Source organism: Heloderma suspectum, chromosome 3, assembly GCF_057233095.1.
Source record: "Heloderma suspectum isolate Gila_16-S chromosome 3, 16-S_ref, whole genome shotgun sequence".
In the NCBI taxonomy this organism is placed as follows: domain Eukaryota; kingdom Metazoa; phylum Chordata; class Lepidosauria; order Squamata; family Helodermatidae; genus Heloderma; species Heloderma suspectum.
This window is the reverse complement of record NC_139460.1, coordinates 124,857,404-124,882,369: the sequence shown is the minus strand read 5'-3', so window position 1 is coordinate 124,882,369 and position 24,966 is coordinate 124,857,404. Positions and strand designations below refer to the sequence as shown.

At 45.0% G+C, this 24,966-nt stretch overlaps 1 protein-coding gene across 2 annotated transcripts in view; it reads left to right on the top strand.

Annotated features, from left to right (window-relative positions):
- The first annotated feature begins 18,192 nt into the window (after positions 1-18,192).
- The window catches only part of CHST10 (carbohydrate sulfotransferase 10), a 34,754-nt gene continuing 27,980 nt past the window's right edge, over positions 18,193-24,966 (top strand). Inside the window, exon 1 of one of the 2 annotated variants that reach the window (XM_084844416.1) lies at positions 18,193-18,907. The gene's annotated coding sequence lies outside the window, so the exon portion shown is untranslated. The remainder of the gene's footprint in view (positions 18,908-24,966) is intronic. The other variant, XM_084844415.1, reaches the window with a different exon arrangement.

Sequence of the window (24,966 nt, the reverse complement as noted above, 5' to 3'; positions counted from 1 at the left end):
CTGGTGTTATTGATGGAGACATAGACAAGCTTGTGTTCTTTGACTAGCTCATAATAGAAAAATCAAGGGACTGGCAAACTCTGAATCCAGTTTATGTTTAATTGATAGTTATTTTTATATGTATAAAACTTCTAGGCCACACTTTTCCTGTAGTATTGCTGGGGAACTTTATGGATCCCACATATAAAAAAGGATTTGGTTTTGCATCAAATAAGAGCTCGCCAAATGCTTCCAGTCTTATCGTGGAAATCTGTCAAAGCCTCATCTATATCAAAATGGTTTGAGAAAATATAGGAGGTATTGGTGATGGATTAAATTTCCATTATCAACCCCATACTTAATGGGAGGCAGACATAAGAAGCAGTGGAAATGCTACTCAACCAGAAGAGAAGGAGGTTTTCTAGTTCTCCAGAACTCTTCATCAAGCTAGGTGGTAAATAAAGCGCAAGGGTGGGGGGTGGGACAACGACGACGACAGAAAAGTTCCAAAATGTGGTCAGATGTTGTGGCCATGTGGTCTGCAGTTTAGACCCAGTCCCAAAATGGAGATCTGTAGACTGAATGAATCACTAGCAGGTGTTGTAGGTATCAGCTTATACCTAGCAATGCATTCTGGGACAGAGAAGCAATGGCTGATTTCTGTTTCTGGAAACATAAAGGCCAGCTACAACTCAGATCTGTCTCTTGCCTTAGGTGAAATGCGCAGGTTCTTGAGTTAGCCTAGAACAGAAGTAAAGAAAAACATGATAGTCTTTAGATTAGAAATGCTAGAGATTAATTTTGGGTGGTGCACTAGGTAAAAAAGTCAATTGAAGCCAAAATGTGAGTATTACCTAGTGGTTGGAGGGAATGGAACCTTCAGTGCTGCTCCTTCTGCTCCACCTCTTTGCCCTGCTTCATAGAAAGGCCAGTCCTGACCGATTCCCATATCTCAGAGGGGTTGTGTGGCACACCCTGGCCAGCCTTCTATCAAATGTAATAAAATCCCAAACACAAATGTAATACAACTCTTTCCTCAACACACTCTTGCCCTCTCCCTCCTCTCTGGGGCAGCTGCTGCCACTGTGTGTGCCCTTCCACCACTGTTGCTTCAACTCTTGTCCAAATGGCAATCCTGACTGGAAATAATGGGAGTTTCAGTCCAACACATCTGGAGGGCATCAGGTTGGGGAAGACTGATGCACATCTAAAGCTGCAGTCTCATAATCTAACCTGGGTGTAAACTCCATGGAACATAGAGGAACTTATTTTTTCTGAATAGACATGCGTAGGATCACGTTGCCCTGTTCTGAGTGAGCAAACCAAGGTTTGTTATTTTGTAGAGTGTAAAATGACTCTAAGGAAGGAGATGTGTTGTAACTGCTATCATTAAATTGATATTAATTACTATAATGAAACGGTTATTCTCCTGTCTTACTGCCTAAGCTAAAAAATAGGCTGGGAAAATACGTATTGAGAGCAGCAGTCAGGAGAATTGTGTGAACAGAACCTGCCTTAGTAAGATTTTCAATTCCAGACAAGCAGTAAGGCACTGAGCAGAAGCAACGGCTGGTTATTACCCGGAACAGTGGGAAATAGATAGATTGACTGTTGAGGATGGCAAGAAATTGGCTGCAGCATATTAAAGTACTTGCTGGAGAACTTATGATTTCTATTGGAGTTAGGTTAACTTTCATACTGCCTCAATGTTTGAAAATAGAACATTTAGAAAAAGCTGTGTATTGCTTTGGCTGTTATAAAGATATATTTGTTTTAGCTTGTTATTTCCTGAGCCTTTGGGATAGTGCTTCAATTTTTATGTGTATTCCAATGTTCATGAATTCTTGTAGTAAAGAAAAGCAATTGTTGATTCTAGGTTTGGAAATCGCTGTTGCCAGCTTCTTGACTGGCCTTTGACCTTGGACAGCCACTTGATATGCGGCAACATGCAGGTAATAACATTTATTATGCCATGAACAAGCTTCACTTGTTCATTCTAACGCTAGGATGATGTTTTAAAATGTTGCCCAATTTTTCCTGTGGAAACTGCTTTGAGAACTTCTTGTTCTCAAGACATGATCAGAAGAAAGCCTGAGCTTAGCGTTGTGTGTCTCCCTGTGAATCCAGTGTAATAGGCCCCAATAGCCTAGCCTCTATTTCAGAACAGATATTCTGCCATGTATACCAGCTAAAAATTCCCTTAATGGTTTCTGTCTACCAGGAAAATAGAAGACCCCCCACCCCCCGTGTGTCCACACCTCGTAAGTCTACCTACCTGGGCGAAGTGTCACTCGCTCATTTGCACAAATTTCTCAGCCTATATGGTTGGATGCCATGCTTTTTATAGTCACCCCTGGTTGCAGGGCCAGTGTCAAGGGTAGCCATGGTTGGTTACCTGCCAAGGGCCCACACCTTAGCAGGTTTTGACTGGCAAACCCCCTGGACTTTCTCCTTGTCTTCATCATTGCAACCTGCTTGTTCACCTGCCTCTTGCTCTGGCCCAAACAACAGTGGTAATGAGAAGGAGCAGTAGATGCCACTGCCTACTTGCTCACTGGTTCTCTGCCTGCCAAGCAAGCAAGTGGTAGAAATGATGAGAAAGAGGATGAGGAGCAATAGCAATTGGTGACAAGGAGAACATGGTGGTGAGAAGGAAGACTCACTGAGTGAGGGGGCCCATTAATTTTGCCCAAGGGCCCTCCAAAGCCTGGAACTGGTACTGCCTGATTGGTGGATTCTGTTCCCTCTGTTAATCCTCCCCTCCTCTGATTCCGCAGGGGATAAATGATGGGGCTTTCCCTTGCATTCTTTGTCAGCTCTTAGTCATCAGTTTTTGTCATATCCAAACATCTTGAGTGACCCATGCATCTGGCATGTAATTTGGGAATCCCTCTTTATGACAGGTTGATACAGATTATTTAAAGAATAAACTGCTTCATTTCTTTTTTCGTAGTAACAATATGATTTTTGGCTCACCCCTTATCCTAATAAAGCTTATTAACTGTAATCTGAGTTTGACTGCATATTTCAGGGGTGAGCAACCTGTAGCCCTTCAGATATTTTGACCTACAACTCACTTACCTAGGGAGGTAGTGGGCTTTCCCACACTGAAGGCATTCAAGATGAAGCTGGACAGCCACCTGTCAGGGATGCTTTGACTTGGATTCCTGCATTGAGCAGGGGGTTGGACTCGATGGTCTTATAGGCCCCTTCCAACCCTACTATTCTTTGATTCTATGAGATCAGCCCTAGCCAGCATGGCCAAAGGTGAAGGATGATAGGGGCAACAAGCCAAAATGTTTGAAGTTGTGGCCCACCCCTGGCATATTTGGATAGCCCAAGGATCTGTCTCCCTATGTGCCAGGTCTCTTTTCCATGCTACACACTTTATTCAAGAGAAAGAGGAGTGTAAATACGCTAACTAGCTCAGCAGTATCTGGAAAGTTTAAGCTGGTAGTTATTTATTTATTTATTTATTTATTTCTATACCGCCCAATAGCTGAAGCTCTCTGGGCGGTTCACAAAAATTAAATCCAAACATCACACAATAAAACAATTTAAAATATACAGAACATTAAAACCACAATATAACAATACAACCACAATAAAACCTAGCAGCAGTGCAGGAGTTTAAAATACAGATTTAAAACAGCAAAGATAAAAATTTAGAAAGCTAAAATGCTAAAATGCCTGGGAAAATAAAAAGGTCTTCACATGGCGCCGAAAGGAATACAATGTAGGCGCCAGGCGAACCTCACTAGGGAGCTCATTCCAGAGCCGGGGTGCCACAACAGAAAAAGCCCTCCTCCTAGTAGCCACCCGCCTCACTTCCTTTGGCAGGGGCTCACGGAGAAGGGCCGCTGATGATGATCTTAAGGTCCGGGCAGGCACATATGGGAGGAGGCGATCCTTCAGGTAACCTGGCCCCAAGCCGTTAAGGGCTTTGAATGTTAACACCAGCACTTTGAATCGGGCCCGGAAATGGACTGGCAGCCAGTGCAGCTGGAAAAGTACTGGCGTAATATGAGCTCGCAGGCCAGTCCCTGTTAACAATCTTGCTGCCCTATTTTGGACCAGCTGAAGTTTCCGGACCGTTTTCAAAGGCAGCCTCACGTATAACGCACTGCAGTAATCCAGACGAGAAGTTATCAGAGCATGGATAACTGTAGCAAGGCTATCTCTGTCCAGATAAGGGTGTAGTTGGTATACCAGCCTAAGCTGATAAAAAGTGCTCCGTGCCACTGAGTTCACCTGTGCCTCAAGTGACAGTTCTGGATCCAAGAACACCCCCAAACTACGAACCTGATCCTTTAGGGGGAGTGCAACCCCCTCCAGAACAGGTTGAATATCACCTAGCTGGGCAGATGAACCACCCACTAACAGTACCTCCATCTTGTCTGGATTGAGTTTCAGTTTATTAGCCCTCATCCAGTCCATTACTGTGCCCAGGCACTGATTCAGAACAGTCACTGCCTCACCTGGTTTTGATGTAAAAGAGAGGTAGAGCTGGGTGTCATCTGCGTATTGATGGCACCTCAGCCCACACCTCCGGATAACCTCCCCCAGTGGTTTCATGTAGATGTTAAACAGCATGGGGGATAAAATAGAGCCCTGTGGAACCCCATGGCACAATCGCCATGGCACAGAGCAGTAATCCCCCAGCACCACCTTCTGGAATCAGCCATCCAAGTAGGAGCGGAACCACTGTAGTGCAGTGCCTCCTACTCCCAACCCAGACAACCTATCCAGAAGGATACCATGGTCGATGGTATCGAAAGCCGCTGAGAGGTCCAGAAGAATCAACAGGGTCGCACTCCCCCTGTCCCTCTCCCAGCAGAGGTCATCCCACAGGGCGACCAAGGCAGTTTCCGTTCCAAAACCAGGCCTGAAGCCCGATTGAAATGGATCTAGATAATCCGTTTCATTCAAGAGTGCCTGGAGCTGTCCTATAAGCACCTTGCCCAGGAAGGGGATGTTGGCCACTGGCCTATAATTGTTAACATCCTCTGGGTCCAGGTTAGGCTTTTTCAGGAGTGGTCTAATTACTGCCTCTTTTAAAGCGGCAGGCACCACTCCCTCTCTCAAGGAGGAATTTACAACCTCCTGGACCCAGCCGGACAACCCCTCCTTGTTTGATATAATAAGCCATGAAGGGCAAGGGTCAAGCACACAAGTGGTTGATCGGACTTGTCCAAGCACCTTGTCCATATCCTCAGGCCTCAGTAACTGAAACTCATCCAATAAAACTGGACCAGACGGTGCTTTGAACGCCTCTACCAATGGAACTGCATTAATGGTGGTGTCCAACTCATGACGAATCTGAGCGACTTTATCCTCAAAGTGCCGTGCAAACTTGTCACAGCGTGCTACCGAGGGTTCCACCGTCTCTCTCCCTGGCCCAGAATGTAACAGGCCGCGAACCACTCGGAAAAGCTCCGCTGGACGACACTGAGAAGATGCAATGCTGGTGGAAAAGAACTGTCTCTTTGCCACCCTCACCGCCACAGAGTAGGCTCGATAGTGGACTCTTACCTGTGTTCGGTCAGACTCAGCACGAGTTTTCCTCCACCTGCGTTCTAGCCGTCTCCCCTCTTGCTTCATTGCCCTCAGCTCAGGTGTATACCAAGGAGCTGGCCGGGCTCTGCTCAGAGGGAGAGGGCGCTTGGGCGCGATCGTGTCAACCGCCCGAGTCATCTCTGCATTCCACAGAGCGACCTGGGCTTCGACAGGAGCACCAGCCATACCAGCCGGAAAATCCCCCAGAGCCCTCTGGAATCCATCGGAATCCATTAATCTCCAGGGGCGGACCATTTTAATAGGTCCCCTGCCCTTGCAGAGGGGAAAGGCCGCCAGGAGTCTAAACCTCAGCAAGAAGTGATCTGACCATGACAAAGGGACAGATGTTAATTCCTCCACTTTCAGATCACCATCCTCCTGCCCAGTCGAGAAAACCAGATCAAGCGTGTGTCCTTTTGTATGCGTTGGGCCGATGACATGTTGGGACAGCCCCATGGTTGTCATGGCGGCCATGAAGTCCTGAGCCGCCCCGGATACAGTGGCCTCGGCATGGAAGTTGAGATCCCCCAGAACCATCATCCTAGGGGTCCTCAACACCAAGTCTGAGACCACCTCCGTCAGCTCAGGCAGGGAGTCTGATGGGCAGCGGGGTGGGCGGTACACCAACAGAATCCCCAATCTGTCCCGGGTACCCAACACAAGGTACAAACACTCAAGATCTGCACTCGAATGAGCAGGAAGCCTGGAGAGGGAGATTGAATTCCTATAGATCACGGCAACCCCCCCTCCCCGACCCTCAAGTCGGTGTTGGTGCTGCACCGAGTACCCAGGAGGGCACAGCTGGGAGAGAGTGACCCCTCCCAGTTCCCCCACCCAGGTCTCAGTAATACATGCCAGGTCAGCCCCCTCATCCACAATCAAATCATGGATGAGGGAGATTTTACTTTGGACCGACCTGGCATTCAGCAGCAGCACCACCAGACCCGAGGGCAGACTGGTAAGGCTGCCAGGAACCATCAGGTTGGGGAAAGAACCAGAAGAGGGGACAGCTGTAAGGTGTCTAGCCCCTCTTCTCCTCATCTGGCCTGTTAATCCCCCAACGCCATACCTCCCCCTGCCCGTGACCACAGTTATGGTGGCACCTCTCTGACTCCCTGAGTTGCCCAATAGTCCTCCCAGGCACATATTAAAATGTTAAGATATAAATAGCACAACAGTTTAAAAGAATATAAAAGAGATAAAAGAGAACAGCAGCTAAGAAGGAGCAGATAAAGTCCACATCTGCCCCTTTCCCCTTGTCTTTAAAGCTGCTGCCCTCTGCTGCCGCTATTTGCTGCTGGTATTGTGGCTGCTGGCGTCTCTGGAGAAGCAGGTGGGTAGGTCTTCAGGTCCTACGCGACTCCAAGTGCGACGCTAAGTGTGCACTTAGCGCGATGCCGAGGTGCACGCCGAGGCGCTGCCTCTGGCAGCCCCGCCTTAAGTACCTGTGGGCAGGGGCAGAAGCAGGCTCAGGCTCACCCGGTGCAGCTGCTGGCTGGTCCTCCTTCCCCAGGCTCCTTCCCGAGCAGCCTCTGGCAGCCCCGCCTTACGTACCTGTGGGCGGGGGCAGAAGCAGGCTCAGGCTCAGGCTCACCCGGTACAGCTGCTGGCTGGTCCTCCTTCCCCAGGCTCCTTCCCCTCACAGTTATCCCCTCACAGGTAAGATCCAGAAATCATGAGTCACCTTCGCTGCAGTTGTAGGATTGAAGAAAGGGGTGGTAGTAACAATAAATAAAACTGAAGAAGCACTGTAGTCTAGCACACGCTGCAAGTCAGTTGGGTACCCCATTCTCCATAGGTGATATATCGTAACTAAATAAACACATATATTCTTGCATGTCAGGCCACTGTTAAAGACACAGCTACAAGAAAATGAGACTATGAGGAGGCCACTCTCCAGTCCACTGAGTTAATGGCTCCCATGCTTGTAACAACAGCCACTATTGCACCTGGAAGTAAAGGGAACCTATATAGGTCTCCATCCTTCCTCCCCTGCCCCCCATTGTTCCGGAGCAGCAGAACCACAATCTATAAGACTGTACTAGTAAGGAAGAAAGTTCCTTCCAAAGGCTGCTACAATAAAAGTGTTCCATTCCATTGATAAAGTATTGTAAAATTGAGAGTTTGAACTAGAGGGGTGGAGCCAGAAGGACTGCTGGAGACTTCCTTAATATCCAGTGACCAAGTGGCCAGGCACAACTTTTATTGGGGACATTACAGGTAAATGATCCCAAATGACAAGGAGATATTCATATACTGATATAATATTTGTGACTTATAAGGCCTCTCCTTTTGCACTGGCAGCTCAAGGATCCATACAAATGTTCTTTCAGAGATAGGTGACAATGCTATGATCATGGCTGGCCCTAGGATAAATAGTGCCCACGGTGAGGAGTGCCTTTGGTGCCCTGCCCCCCTTGGTCAAATTTGCAGGGCCACCTAGAGGGTTTATGGGGCTTGCTCAATGACATTGCTCAAAATGTTGATCTCTCAGCCACTGTGCTTCAGTTTGCACAAGCCAAAGTTCGAAAAGCCACATGCTGAACAGTGGAAGTGCGCTATGACACACAGCATAACTATCATGGGTTTTGCTTACAATATGTTTTGTTTTGTAGTAGTTCCTATCTTTTGATAAGCATTCCTTATTTTAGAATATCTATTATTTTTATCTTTAAAAATAATAAAGAACAATTATAAATAAAAAAGGTATCCACCTTACACCTTACAGCTTTATTTTAGTATTATAGTGTTTATAGTGTTTACAGTATTTGAAGAGATAAGTGCTTGGTAGTGTTGCCACAAACTAAAGCTGTGTTCCACTGATTCTGACCTGGCGCAAATGACATCAAAGTGGAAATGGGAAAAGAAACATAATTGAAAGTTAAGTGAAAGACAATAATTTTTGTAGTTAGTACCCAAACAATCTGTAGAACCTTGAAAGGAGGGTTACAGACACTTGCTTTTTGCCACCCTAGCTCACTGCAGTTGGTACATTAAAAAAACACAGCTACTTGAGCTCAACTTGGCACCCCCTTCAGCTTAGCTTGGTGCTCCGGGCAACTGCCCAGCTCACCCAACCATAAGGCTGGCCTTGGTGATGATGATGACGACTAAAAAATTGCTGAAGACACCTCTGGAAGGCGCGATACATTTTTGAACCCCTCTGGGGTTACACAGATGGCCATGCCTCTTTCCCCTTGATCACCAATTGTTTGGTGGTTTCTTGGCTTTTGTGCAGTTTTTCCCCCATTCTGAACGCTTGAAATATCTCTCATAAGTTACTGGCACTAAGAACTTTAAACTACAATATGAGTGTATTTTTGGTATTTTGGCCTGTCCCTTTTGTCTTTGTCCCTGCCTAGCGCTGGCATACAGCCCCCAAAAGCTTCTCCAAAATGGAATTTGGCCCTCAGGCTGAAAGTGGTTCAACACCCTTGCTGTAAAGGAACAATGGAGACAGACTGCAGTTTTGGGGTAAGACAGACTGGGGGAGGCAGAGAGAGAGAGAGAGGAGCTGAACGCATTTGGGGGATGGGTATTGGTTGCCTTTCTGGAGATCTCAGATGGAGCACTGGCTGTCTGTTGGAGTGTTAAGCTGTGCATAGGTAGAAACATATGCTCAACCTGAACATTTGTAATTAAACTGAAATATTAGAAAACAGCATAAGCCTCCTGTTACCTCTTTCCAAAGGAAACCAAACCTGGGTAAGAGTTGGGCTCCTGGAACTTCTGATTGCTCAGGGAAGTAAGGCATGTATATTGGTATTGTCACAGGCAGTGGTAGCTTGCAGTCACTTAGTATAAAGTCCATCTGGAAGTCCCTAATACACACAAAGAGTAGATGAGGTGATAAAATTGTTTCTGGACTATTGGACTAATTCAGTCTGCAGATAGGAGATGGCATGAATGCATCACCATGTTTAAACCAACAAACTTCTCTGCACAAGATGGAAGATGTTGCTGAGTCTTGGACAGAGTCTAGAAGGATGTGGATAAGAAGGAGAAGGTGACTGTGGAGGATTACTCTGGGCACCTGAGGGTTAGAGGCCTAAGGAGAATGGATGGGGCTTAAGGGAGAAGCTGGTGGGCTAGATGGGGATCCCCCCCATGGGCCATATTTAGCCCATGGTTTGGAGGTTCCCTTCCCCTGTACTAGAAGATGGGTGAGCAGCCCTGGGACAGTGGGGAATGGAATGGACTGTAGCAGAATGGTCTTCCACTTATTGGGGCCCTCTGGAGGGTTTGGATTATTTCCATTCCACAAATTAAAGGGAAGTGGATTGAAGAGGAATGTTCACCTAAGTCATACTATAGATTTCATGTAAGGAGTTCTTGCTACACTAGTGCCATGGTTGAGGTTGCGTTCCATTGCTGGCACAAGGGGGTAGTTGTGCCTTTCCATAGCCTGATTCAATGAGGTGCTGTGATTGTGCGGTAGGACTGAGCCCTCCTTGGAAGTTTAGTTTCTTCAAGTTAAAGCAGGTACTTCTTCAGTATTTCAGCTTAAGCTGAGACTGCTATGGGACTGAACAATTAATTCTCTTATAGTTACTGGTTGATATATTTACTATCAAATTCTTGATTAAATTCTAGAAGAAAATGCTTTAGTACAAGTGCAAGTGAAAATACATATCTTTACTAACTGCACTCACAGGCTAAATGGATATTGAATACGCTGTCATGTTTTTCTTTAATTTTCTTTCTATGATGGATGATTGCAGTCTCCCCTTCAGACTGTTCCTCCTGCAGCAACACTGAGGTCATAATTTTTCTGCATCACCAAAAGCCTTGTAGAAGCTCTGCATGTTCTTAGAAATATGTGGTGGTTAAATTCAAGTATCAAGTACCATTCAGGTATCCATTTTGTTAATAGTCTACAGGATAGGGAAAAATGAAACAAAACATTACATTAATGCTTTAATGTAACCTAACCTTATTAATGCAATGAATATGAACTTGAGCACACTCCGGGAGAGAGCGGAGGTCAGGAAGGCCTGGCGTGCTATGGTCCATGGGGTCACGAAGAGCCGTACACAACTTAACGACTGAACAACAACCTTATTAATATCTTAAGTCACAGTGTGACTTCTTTGAGGGATTTCATCACAGGCAAAGGCAGAGCAGCACAACTGAGAAATCCAAAATAAAAACAGCAGAAGGGAATTCAGGAGTCCAGGTTTCACAGATGATCAGATCAAGGAGAGCCTAATGTAGAAAAATATTACCATTCTCAAATCAATGGTGTCTTTTGTATGATTGAGTACATAAATTTAACAATGACAACTGATGGGAGTTAAAAGCCAAACAGGTGCAAAATGCAGTAATATTATGCAAAATGCCCCAGATGCTTTCCCTCTAGCGTAGCTGCTGTGGACTCTCCCTTTGCTTTTGTGACTCCTAGATCACAGGAGTCCCTCTAGCACTTTCGCAAGCATATTATTTGGAACTTGAACCTAAAAGGCCACTTTATTATTTACTTTTAAATTCAGTTTTACAATATATGATACCACACCTCTGTTGCATCATACCCTCCTACCACTACCTACAAGTACTTCAAACAAGAACAATTGCATGCACTTGGGAAACTAATGTGGATGAACACAATAAGGAGAATTGTGGTACCAAAAAAACTAATTGATGTATTGTAACATAAGCTTTCAAGGACTTGGGTCCACAAATAAGATTCATGAAGTGATATTTGCAGTTGGAAGGTATATGCATATATGGTATAATGGAAAATTTGTAAACAGTGGCATCAAGAGGCCATGAAGTGCAAGAGATATAGTTTCTGATACTTCTATTCAGGACCAGTGTCAAAGGCCGGCATAGTTGGGCACCCTCTGAAGGCCCATACCCCAGCAGGGGGTCCATTGACAAAAGCCCCTGGATCTGCTGCTCCTCTTCACCACTGCAGCCTGCTTGTTCGCCCACCTCTCACTCTGGCCCAGTCAACAGTGGTGGTGTGAAGGACGAGCAGTGGATGCCACTGCCTGCCTGCTCAGTGGCTCTCTCTCTGGTAAGCAAGCAAGTGGTAGCAATGATGAGGACGAGGAGCAGCCGGCGATGCTGTTGCTGCCTGAGGCAAAGATCCCCATCCCCAATTCCATGTACAAAAGTGAACTGGACTGGCAATTGAATTTTACTTCAGAATTGGCAATGAGCAATGTCTTCCACCATGCCGGAGGGCAGCAGACTAGTTTAGGGAGTGCTGGACAGGCTGGGTGGCAGCCACAGCTCTGCCTCCAATGGAGGGGAATGGTCAGGGGACTCAGGAGAACTGCCCAGGGGCCTGCCACTGCTGCCGCCCAGCACCTGCTGCCTCAGGCAGTTGCCTCACTCTGCCTCATGGTACGGCCTGCCCTGCCATCTGGCTACTATGAAATCACCCAATTCTATTTGAATCTGGATAGCTTCAGCTATTGGGTGGTAAAGAAATGAAATAATAAATAAATAAACAGATTGAAGATCGGAAATTCTACAAATTTCATCTCCCAAATTAGGAGTGTGTGGGAATGGTGGATTAATTTGTTTAATTTTATCACGGGGATTCCCATAATGGAATTCTGTTAGGATGCAAAATCTTTGGAGAGAAAAAAAGCTTCAATTACTTTTGAAATTTCTGTGAAGGTCTACATTTCAGTAGTTTGTTGCTGAGATAAGTCAAACACAATGTCGTACTTGAGCAAGGGAGAAGTCTGAATGGTGCAGTGGCAGCTAAAAAATGTCAATTGAAATTTTGGAAAAGCAAATTGATTCTATTCAGCCATGAATTGTTATAGAGAATCTTTAGGTTAATGCCATGTGCAAGCTTGTGTAGTTCACGGAGGGAACAATCCTACTGGGATAGGTGGACGCCTCTGAACTCGGAGGCAACTGCCTATTCAATGCAGGGCAGGAGAAGCGTGGAGGGGATCGTCCCCTCCCCGCTTCAGCTGCCCTGCATTTGCGGCTAGACAGCCGATTTCAGCTGTCTAGCTGCAGGAAGGCAGAGCAGAGGAAGCGGCTGCTGAACGACATGTAGGATGTGTCGTACTAGCATTTCCGCCCTCCCCGCCCTGGAACGCCCTATTTTCACCGCTCCGCACTCGTATTCCGAGTGCGGGGCCGTTCCAAGCTGCCTGCGAGGCAGCATGGCGGGGGGGAGGTCAGTTCTCAGGGAACTGACCTCCGAGTGTGGGCTCTGAGGTCGGTTCCCGGAAACTGACGTATCTTATGGCTGTCTAGCCGCTGACTAGTGGCCATAGGGTTGCTCCCTAAATGAGGGTGATTATTTCTAACACAGTGAAGTTTCTAAGTCATTATCTTTTGCTGAGAAATTCAGTCCTAACACTTTTGGTCCTGTCATTGAAAGACTTGTCTATATTTCTACAAATCCTTCCCATCAATCTTTCATAGATCCTAAGGAATGCAATTGTAAAGGAAGATTATTGTAATGAAGAGAGGCATTATCTGAGGTATCTGGTGCAATACCACAGAGTATTGTCTGGATTATTGAGGAACCTTATATTTTATCCTATATTTTTGTGTTGTTATGTTGAAGGACCAGGCCAGTCCTTGAGGGAATAGGGCCAAATGTTCCCAGGAGTGACTGAAAAATTTTGGCTGCAACATTCCACTACAGAATACATCTAAAATATATTTATTATATTTTATATACTATATATACACGTGTTAAAATATTAAGACTAAAATCCATTGCACCCTGGTAGTTACAGTAGAGTCCTACGCATGGCTACTCAGAGGTAAGACCCATTAAGTTCAGTGAGACTTAATGGAAACGGTATAGGATTGTAGCTCAGTAAGTATGCAGTAAGTTGAACTCAGTAAGTATGCATAGAAACCACTTAGAATTCACAAAGTGATATTATTGAAGAGTGAGGGGGGAAATTGTCACAAATTGTCCTTAGTCATCCATCTTACTGCACAGCAGCAAGTAGTTTCTAGACAGTGGCCAAACTTTCCAGCTAGGAAGATTTAAAGAAGTCTGTAACTTCCAATTCACTGCACAGGGAGAGCTAATATAATATGTGCATGCATGCAGTGAACCTAATGTAATTGCACAGATGCTGCCTATTTCAACAATTTTCCATTTCAGCCTAAAAACGGACTTTTCTGTCTTGTAAATACTTATTGTAGTCTGATTTCAGATGAAACTGTGAAGTGCCCTGCTGATATCTGTGAATTTAAATGTTTTTATTTATGTATTTATGTTTAAACAGTGGCTGGAAGCGCTTCAAGTGCTGGACTTCAGCCACCTGCTGTCTTTATTCCACTGAATGCCTGTGTTTTTTGGGTGTATGGCATGTGTTTATGCATGTGAGAGGGGTGTGAGTGTGGTGGGGAATGATCTTGAAAAAAAGAAATCCGTGACTGGGTTGAGTGGATCTTGTGTGATGGGGGTCAGGCTGTGTTTGGGGGAGATCCAGAATGAGGATCCAAAGCAGTGGGTTTATGTTTTGGGACTCAGAGCCCACCTCTGCTATGTATTCAGGTTCTTGGGCTAGTTACTTGTCTTTTAGTCTCACCAGTTTGTTGTTGTTGTTGTTCAGTCGTTAAGTCGTGTCCAACTCTTCGTGACCCCATGGACCAAAGCAAGCCAGCCCTTCCTGTCCTCCGCTCTCTCCCGGAGTGTGCTCAAATTCATATTCATTGCATCAGTGATGCTATCTAGCCACCTCATCCTCTGCCGTCCCCTTCTCCTTTTGCCTTCAATCTTTCCCAGCATCAGGGTATTTTCCAGGGAGTTTTCTCTTCGCATTAGATGGCCAAAATATTTGAGCTTCAGCTTCAGTATCTGTCCTTCCAATGAGCACTCAGGGTTGATTTCCTTTAGGATGGACTGATTTGACCTCCTTGCAGTCCAGGGGACTCGTAAGAGTCTTCTCCAGCACCACAGTTCGAAGGCATCAATTCTTCGGCACTCAGCCTTCCTTATAGTCCAGCTCTCGCACCCATACGTTGCTACTGGGAAAACCATAGCTCTGATTATACGAATCTTTGTTGGCAAGGTGATGTCTCTGCTTCTTACTATGCTGTCTAGCTTTGCCATAGCTTTCCTCCCAAGGAGCAAGCGTCTTTTAATTTCATGGCTACAGTCACCATCTGCGGTGATCTTGAAGCCCAAGAAAATAAGATCTGTCAGTGCTTCCATTTCTTCCGCTTCTATATGCCAGGAAGTGATGGGGCCTGATGCCATGATCTTAGTTTTTTTAATGTTGAGTTTCAACCCAGCTTTTGTACTCTCCTCTTTCACCCTCAACAAGAGGCTCTTTAGATCCCCTTCACTTTCTGCCATTAGGGTGGTATCATCTGCGTATCTGAGGTTGTTGATAATTCTCCCAGCAATCTTAATTCAGACCTGTGATTCATCCAACCTGGCATTTCTCATGATGTACTCTGCATATACATTAAATAAGCAGGGTGACAATATACAGCCTTGTTGTACTCCTTTCCCAATTTTGAACCAATTGGTTGTTCCATGTCTGGTTCTTACTGTTTTTATTTATTTATTATTAAAAAAAATTATTAAATTTATTAATCGCCCATCTGGCTGGTCACCCAGCCACTCTGGGTGATGTACAGCGTATAATAAAATAGTTTAAAACAATAAAATTCTACAATAAAAACGTTTTCTAAAATACCCTAACCCACCCCAAATGCCTGCCTGAACAACCACGTTTTTAATGCATGATGGAAGCTCATTAAAGCTGTTTAATGAGATGGCAAGACTGAACATCGAAATCTAATACTGTTGCTTCTTGTCCCTCGTACAGGTTTCTCAGGAGACAGGTAAGGAGGTCCCTAGTTTGATCCCTAGTTCCTCTGCCTCTTCGAAACCCAGCTTGTACTTCTGGTAGTTCTCGGTTCACATGCTGCTGAAGCCTAGCTTGTAGGATTTTGAGCATCACCTTGCTGGCATGGGAAATGAGCGCAATTGTATGGTAGTTTGAACACTCTTTGGTATTGCCCTTCTTTGGAATTGGAATGTAAATTGACCTTTCCCAGTCTTGTGGCCACTGTTGAGTGTTCCAAATTTGTTGGCATATTAAGTGCAGCACTTTAACAGCATCATCTTTTAGGATTTTAAATAGCTCAGCTGGAATACTGTCATCTCTGCTAGCTTTGTTGTTAGTAATGCTTCCTAAGGCCCACTTGATTTCACTCTCTAAGATGTCCGGCTCAAGTTCAGTGACCGCACTATCATGGTTATCAGGGACATTCAGATCTTTCCTGTATAGTTCTTCTGTGTATTCTTTCCACCTCTTCTTAATCGCATCTGCTTCTGTTAGGTTCCTGCCTTCTTTGTCCTTTATCATGCCCGTCTTCACACAAAACGTTCCCTTGATATCTCCGATTTTCTTGAAGAGATCTCTAGTCTTTCCCATTCTGTTGTTTTCCTCGGTTTCTTTGCATTTTTCATTTAAGAAGGCCTTCTTGTCTCTCCTTGCTATTCTCTGGAACTCTGCATTCAGTTGGATATATCTTCCCCTTTCTCCCTTGCTTTTCGCTTCCCTTCTTTCCTCAGCTACTTGTAAAGCCTCCTCAGACAGCCACTTGGCTTTCTTGCATTTCTTTTTCTTGGGGATGGATTGAGTTGCTGCCTCCTGAACAATGTTACAGACCTCCGTCCATAGTTCCTCATGCACTCTGTCAATCAGGTCTAATCCCTGAAATCTATTCCTCACCTCCACTGTATATTCATCAGGGATATGATTTAGGTCATACCTGAATGGTTTAGTGGTTTCCCCTACGTTCTTCAATTTAAGCCAAAATTTTGCAAGAAGCAGCTCATGATCTGAGCCACAGTCAGCTCCAGGTCTTGTTTTTACTGACTGTATGGAGCTTCTCCATCTTTGGCTGCAAAGGACATAATCAATCTGATTTCGATATTGACCATCTGGTGATGTCCATGTGTAGAGTCGCCTCTTGTGCTGTTGGAAAAGAGTGTTTGCTATGATCAGCGTGTTCTCTTGGCAAAATTCTATTAGCCTTTGTTCTGCTTCATTTTGTACACCAAGGCCATGCTTGCCTGTTATCCTGGTGATTTCTTGACTTCCTACTTTAGCATTCCAATCCCCTATGATGAAAAGGACATCTTTTTTGGGTGTTAGTTCTAGAAGGTGTTGTTGGTCTTCATAGAACCGATCATCCTCAGCTTCTTCGGCATCAGTGGTTGGGGCATAGACTTGAATTACTGTGATGTTGAATGGTTTGCCTTGGATTCTTACTGAGATCATTCTGTCGTTTTTGAGATTGTACCCCAGTACTGCTTTTCCCACCCTTTTCTTGACTATGAGTGCTGCTACTCCATTTCTTCTAAGGGATTCTTGCCCACAGTAGTAGATATGATGGTCACCTGAATTAAATTCGCCCATGCTTGTCCATTCTAGTTCACTGATTCCCAAGATGTCGATGTTCAGTCTTGCCATCTCATGTTTGACCACCTCCAGCTTACCTTGATTCATTGATCTTACATTCCAGGTTCCTAAACAATATTGTTCTTTACAGCATCGGACTTTCTTTTCACCACCAGACACATCCACAGCTGAGTGTCCTTTCAGCTTTGGTCCAGCCGCTTCACTCTTTCTGGCGCTACTTGGAAATTCCGTCTGCTCTTCCCCAGTAGTATATCGGACACCTTCCGACCTGAGGGGCTCATCTTCCGGCGTCATATCTTTTAGTCTTGTGATACGTTCCATGGGGTTTTCTTGGCAAGAATACTGGAGTGGGTTGCCATTTCCTTCTCCAGTGGACCACATTTTGTCAGAACTCTCCACCATGACCTGTCCGTCTTGGGTGGCCCTGCACAGCATAGCTTATGGCTTCACTGAGTTACACAAGCCCCTTCACCACAACAAGGCAGTGAGTGTTTTGTGACTATCTGTGCCCACTACAGCAGCCATTGTATGAATGGGTACCCCATGACAGCCATTTTGGGATGGCAGCTATGACACTTCCTCAAAATTCCAAATGTACCCTATGGCCTCTAAAGGTTGGAGACCCTAAATGTATATAGGGCTGAGTGGCCTAGTCAGTGTTAGCTACAGAGGTGGTGGTGATGGGAGGAAGCTGAGGGGAAACCCCCCCACACCCCACCTTGGAAGAGTTACTAATGAAGGCTATGGGGGCAGGATGCCCCCTTATTATTGTGGCACCTGAAGGGCGCAATCCTATGCATGTTTAGGCAGAAAACGTCCTATGACTCCTGAGGCACACTGGGAGTTCTGGGACATTTTTCTGACTAAAGACGCATAGGATAGTGCCTTCAATGTTGCAACCACTTTTGTGGGCTAGATCCTGGTCTGTTAGACATAGTGCTTCATCAAAGAGAGAGAGAGAGAGAGACGTTTTCACTTCACTTAAAGACATACACATTTAGGCTATAATCTTATACACACTTACTTGGGAATAAACCCATTGAACTCAAGGGGGCTTGTTTTTAAATAGACTTACGTAGGATTGCACACGCTGTTATTGTAGCATAAGCTTTGGCTGGCCAAAGCTCACTTCGCAGTCCACCAGACAAAGCCGAGGCCACAATAAATCTGTCGGGCTTTCTGGCGTCGCAAGGCGCTCGCCCGCGCCCGACTCCCTCTCTGGGATTTGCAAGCAATGACTGAGGCGCCCATCGCCTTTTCTCCCTCGGCCGCCCCCTTTTGGGACTGAGTCCGCATTGCGCCCGGGAGGCGTTTGTCGTCGTCCCCCCGCTGCGCCGCGTGTGTGGCGGGCAAACGCCGCTCGCTCGCCCGGCCGCCCGCCCGCCCCGCCGCTTCTCTTCCATTCCCGCCTCCTGCCCGGGGAGGCAGCGCAGCTTGCGAGCCGCGGTGGAGCTGCCTGTGGGCCGGTGAGGAAATGGAGGCAGAGGCCGCCCGTGCTTCCGCGGGGCCTGGTAACGAAAGCTGAAGAGAAAGCGCGGCTGGGCGGTCCCGCTGCAGCTTGTCGCCGCGGAGGCAGGGGGAGAAAGGGGTAATGCAGCTGCCGCCGCCGCCGCCGAGCCTGGGTGCCTCCTCCTGAGGGAAGACGCTTTTCCGGCTCACGCTGCACCAGCAGGGCCCAGCGGGGCGGCCCCGGGGGCAGCAGGCTCGGCAGGCAATGCATGGGGCGGACGCGACTCTGGGTTGCTGAGCAACACGGGCCCGGGAAAGGAAAGGCTTCTCAGCGGGGCTTTCCCCTCGTCTCTCCGCGGACGGGGGAGGCGAAGGCGGCCTGCCCAGCGGCCCAGCGGGGATGTAACCAGTGAGCGGCGGATGATAGGACGCCTGCGCCTGCAGGAGCGCCGGTCTTTGGCCCTGTGGGCGTGCATGGCTTGTCCCCTCGCCCAGAGAGGCTTGCTCCTGTGACAAGCGAAGTACCCCTGGGCACTTATTACGGAGTAAGTACCTCGCTCTTCGAGCTGCATTTGCTGACGGGGGTTTAATCGGGGGCGGGGGGATAAGCCTGAGATTCAAGTCCCTGCGCGGGGTGGGAGGCTGGGCTGCTTCGAGCGTGACAAAATTCGCACAGGGAAAGCACCTTTGCCGAAGTGTGGGATCCGTCTGTACATTGTGGCATTCATCCATTGGACACACGTGTGCATTTTGCTGCATGTAGGATGCTGTCAACCGGGTGACTGGACAAGAGAATGGCAGATGGAGGAGGGCATCATAGCTAAGTGCGCACTCTGCCAAGTGATAAAAAGTGCTCGCTTCACCTTGGGAGGGCCAAACGTGCCTTTGGTTACTCCGGAGAAAAATCTCGAGGTCGTAGTGGAAGGTACAGTATATTTGTCAGCTCAGTGTGCTGCCGTAGTGGAAAAAGGCAAACCAAATATTAGGAAAGGTTAGGAAAACAAAACTGCAAGTGCTGAAATGCCATTTTATATAAACTGATAATATTGTCCTGTTTAGCGCAGCCACTGTGTGCATTTTTGTCATCCAAACTGAAGAGAGCAATGTGCTGTGCAAACATATGCATGTTTACTTGGAAATCAATCCTACTGTTTTCAGTGGGGTTGTCTTCCTAGTATGCGTGTTTAGAATGGCAGCCTAACGTGATTGGAAACAAAGGGTCCTGTGACACCTTAAAGACTAACAAATGTATTATGGTATAGGTTTTTGTGGATTGTAGTGCACTTTATCAGATGTATGAAGTTTGTCCTGAGACATCAGTACATTTTGCATGGAAAGCTTATATGCCATAATACATGTCTTAACCTTTAAGGTGCCACAAGTCTTTGTAGTTTTTGCTGCAACAGACTAAGATAACTACCCCACTGGAAATTGTTAAATGATCAGAGTATTGGAATATCTATATTATGGGTAACACTAAAGAGATTGGGAGCTTTTTATTTAGTTCTTTAAAAAAAAACAGCTAGGGGGAGGCATGAATAACTAGAGAGGGCAGACTAACTAGACATTTTTCTCTTGCATAGTGCTAGAACTTGGGATCATACAATGAAACTGACTGGTAGCAGGGTTGACACAGAGGAAAGGAAACATTTAATACAGTGCATAATTAACCACTGGAATTAATTAGATGTGGTGATGGCTACTTGCCAAATAGCTTTAAAAATATTTGACAAAAATCTATCCATTGTTATTAGCCATAGTAGCCAAATGGACCTTCCATGTTAAGGAACAGAATGTGAGTGGCAGATGTTTAGAACAAATAGTGGTGGCTGTTTGTCACCATTGTATGCTGCTTTGAGCTTTTGGAGGCATATGGCTGGCCGGTATTGGGTGGGAATTATGGGAATTGCAGACATCTAGAAGGCACCAGGTTGGGGAAAGCTGATCTAGATGAACCTTAGTTTGATCCAGCAAGGCAAATCTTATGTATGTACTGTTGTCAGATGTCACACTCTACATGTAGTTCCGTGATATTTCTGTATAGGAAATATGCTTACCATATGGGAGTTTTGTCACCCTTGAAATGTTCCTCAGCCAGAGGCTCAGAAGAATAGCATTGAGGAAGTCTGCTACTCTTTCTCTTCATTCCCTATTTGTAAAATAGGAATAGAAGGATCAAGGGTGGCTGTGATGAGGATGTAAGAGGGGCTTGGAAATCACTTTTCACATTTGAAAACACTGTAAGTACTATAAAAATAGAAACCTGCGAGGATACTGGTTTGGATGCAGAGAAAGTTAGTCGCAGTTTAGGTCCATTGAAATTAATGGGACTTGAGTTAGTCCTAGTCATGACTAACTGCTCTCTTGATTTCAGTGGGACTAAAGCACGACTTAACTTCCGCTGTATCCATCCTTCTATGTTGGAACTATGGATGCTTGAATTCAAGCCTTGGTTTATCCTTAGAAGTTTCGATGTGAAAGTCAGATTATATATTCACTTTTGATTCCTTCCTGTTAAAATGGAAGTTGGGGGGCGGAGGGAAAAAGCTGAATTTGAATCAATCTAGCTTCACACAAATACATGCAAAAAATTGAAGTTTAATGTTGGGGAACTTGGTTTACAAGAATGTGTAAGGGTGCAATCCTATGCATGTTTAGACAGAAAAAAGTCCTACAACACCCAGCATTTCCCAGCCAGCCATGGGGAATGCTGGCTGGGGAATGGTGGGAGTTGTAGGACTTTTTTCTGTCTAAACGTGCATAGGATTGCGCCCTAAGTGTCTTTGGCTCTTTGTGACTATCCAGGGGCATAATCTCTGAAGGCCTGTTGTTTCTTACCAAACTATGGAAGCAATCCTATACCCTCTTACCTAGGAATAAGCCCCATTAAACACAGATTGTGCTGTAAATGAAACAACCTCCTGATAGTCCAGGCAGCTGTCAAACCGTAGGTTGCGATTTCCAGAAAGTAGCTCTCTTGCAGCAACAACAACAAAAATCTGTCATAAGCTTTTGTGGACTAAAGTGCACTTCATCAGATGCATGGGGTATTATGGAGAGTTTCAGTTTTTTATACAGTACATATGGCGCTGGTGGGGAGCAGATTGTAAACAGTGAGGTCAGAAGGAAATTAAATGCAGAAAGTGATTGCATATGAAAACTTTAAACTCTCTATAATACCCCATGGATCTGAGGAAGTGGACTATAGTCCACAAAAGTTTATGCCAAAATAAATGTGTTAGTCTTAAAGTTGCCACAAGACTCTTTGTTGTTTAAGCCATAGGTAGTGAGGATTCAGTGGAATAAAGTGAAATGAGTCAAATGTTCTTCCCAATAACTGTAGGAGTTCTGAATCTGACATTACTGGGAGGGGTCACCGTTTGTTCTTTAAATGTCTGTGCTGGTTTCACACAGCTTGCTAGTTTCACATTATGATCCCTTCACCATAGGCTTCATTTTTTCAGTTTTATACCAATTAGAGGACTCAAAAATGTGGGCCTACGGTGGAGGGATCATAACGTGAAACCAATGAACAATATGTCACATTTGTGCAAATCCCAGTTAATTAGTATCTTATACCAATTAGAGAATTGAAAAATTTGGGCCTATGGTGCAGATTTTATTTTGAAAAACTTTTGTAGAATGTAGTTGTAAACTTTTGTAATTAACCCCATTCCCTTGCTATCGAGTTGCATTTGCTTTTATTTGTAATTATTTTTAGGGTGCTTTTAAGGGTACAACCTTTTCAAGGCAGCTTACATATTAAAGCCCAATACTATACTAGAGCAACAGTAATCAAACTAGTAAACACCAATAATAATAATAAACAGACATCCAGCCCAGAAAATACTAAGGCAATTGCAGCTAAAACAATTGAATGTGGCTAAAAGCTGATCAACATAAAACACAGCTCAAGAGAAAGCAAAAGAAAACAAATGGGTCTCCAGAGCTTTCAAAGGCCTGCAAAAATGGGGTCTGATGGACCCCAGATGTAACTCATCCTACAGGCTTTAACGCTGCCCCCTTGCATGGCTTGCCACTGGTTTTATTTACATGTTATACTATTAAATACAACTTGCATTCTAGAAATATGGTAAGCAGTATCCAGTACTGCTCGCACCCTAATGGGCCCTACTGCCAACACAGTGGGAACCTAGGGCTCTTCGAATCTATCAGAAACGAGAGGAAACTTTCGTTTCTGGAATGGCGTGGGTCAGTGGAGCTCGCAGAAGGGCTCTGCTGAGTTGTCCCATTCCAGAAACTAGAGTTCCTGCTTGCTTCTGGGGTTGCTTTTGAAAGTGCTAGTTCCTGCTGCACTAGTGGTAGTTCTCGTTAGCGCAATTGAACCAGTGGAGGCAGAGTGGCAGTACTGGATACTGCTCAGTATTTCCTGGCTGATTCTGAAAACGCCTCCCTGTTTAGTCTGACAGTTGCTAAGGTGTGCAAAAGGGGAAATTCCACACGTGTGTGATTTTTCAGACTTATATTCTTGGCTGCCCCTGTAGTTCCCCTTCCTTCATGAAGACTGTTCATCCCTTTTAATTGTTGCCTTAGCTTGTTCTCTACTAGAATACCTGCTGCTGTTAACGAGGCAGACTTTGTATCCTGTGTTTTGAGAAAAAAAAGAATAAAATGTCTAAAATAAAAATAAAATGACAGCCCACCATGGCTTAATTTACCCACAGGGCTGTTGTGTCATGTGAGGTGCCCATGGGTGCCACTTTTTTGTGGCGACTGTGGATTCCTGGCTTGAGTTGTTTGAGGGTTAGACAATCCTCAATAACTCATGGCTTATTTTAGGGTTATTAGAGGGCTGTCCAGCCCTCAAACAACCCCTGCTACCTGGGTTGGGACTACACTCCAAGCCACAGCAAGCCGGGTGCCCAACATGATGCAATACCCGTGTGGGTAAATTAAGCCACATTGGGCTCTCGTGTCATGCGAACCAGGCCAGAGAGCTCTTTGAGACTTTACAAGAAGGAAAGACACAGTAGCTGCATCTTTTGTAACATTTAGGTAGATTCCTAGTTTCTTTATATATACTGTCGAGGCATGGTGTGGGATTACATCATGGGGGGAGTGGTTTGCATGTTGCTACATGTAAATGTGAATTGGTCCTTTGGCCCAAGCAAAGAGCTGTTGAAAAATAGAAGTGGGTTAAATATTTATGTTTTGATGGCTCCATAGTCTCATAAAAACTGGCTTAGACAAAAGAAGGCAGTTAATCTTGCTGGATCCTATCACTTTAAAGAAAAGATTCCTTGAAGGGAGACATGTAATTTAGATTGATGATAAAATGTATTTTCCAGACCCAACAAAGAAACCACAATATGGTAGATTCTGGTCTCCTTATTCTTGACTATATTAGAGTAATTCTATTGCATGGAGCAGAGTGTAAGGCAAATCTAAGACCAGAAATTTAATAAAAGACATTAGGGGTCCTCTATTCTACCTGTCTCAGGTTATTAAAGATCTAAGGCAGCTCCATGCATTATGTGACAAACTTACGTAATGTGTATACACAGATTTTACACTAGTGTTTCCCCCAGCACTCATGTAACGTGTGGATGAATAATGTATGTGCATCTGTCTCTGGGCTGGAGTCCCCAGATGTATTTACTTGGGCACCTAAAGATGTGTGCATGCATATAATCTAAAGTGCAGAACTCGCATAGCCACAGCAAACAAGTTTGAAATAAAAATTGTGGAGCTTCCCTTACATTTTGAGTTGTGGTATAAGTAGGGATGAGAACAATGAGTTGCTTTTGAAGGCTGGGTAGAATTCCAAAGACTAAAAAACAATTAAATTAAATCTACTTCTGTGATGTAGAGATATTTAGTAAAAGGACTGTGAATGGTTTGTTTTGTTACAATTTTAAGTATGCAGGGGACATAACTGTTTTTCTTCCTTGAACTGGCACTGATCTAAGACTGGCAAAAGTATTTTAGAAGTTTGAAAGAGAGTTCAGGTCCAAGCTTTTGTGATGCTGTCTTGTTCATGGCTTCTGTGTGCTCAGGCGTGATTCTTAAAAGCTCACACAAAATGTGTTATGGCATCTTGGAGTGTAACTGGTTTATTGTGGCATGACTGAGCTTTCATAGCCTACTGCCCACTTTATCAGATGTTTAAGGCAGTTTACAGCCTTTGCTTACATAGCAAAAAGTCTTGCACAGCCAAGTAAATGTAATAACAATATACAATATTCCTAACAAACAGATTATCTTTTGCCTTTTACTGTTACAGATTAGCATGGCTCCTCTTCTTTACTTTTATTTTACTACATCAAATCTAGTAGTTCTGAACCAGGGTATTTTATGCTAAAAAGTCTGCAAGGCTGTTTGACAGAAAAATTACTGAGAGTATAGACCACTGGGAATTTCCCCTGTGAAATCCCCATAAAATTAATGAATGAGAGTTGCTGCATAATTGTTGTGCAAGTTCCACTTATTTCAGTGGTGTCTGCTCAGGAGAAATTCATTGTGGAAATGTTCCCTGAGGCTCTACTGCCTTCCTTGCCCTAAATGCACAGCACTGTTGTACTATTACTTCTTTTTTTTTTTAGTTAAAGTTGCTTTGTGTACTTATTTGCTTCCTGAGAATATG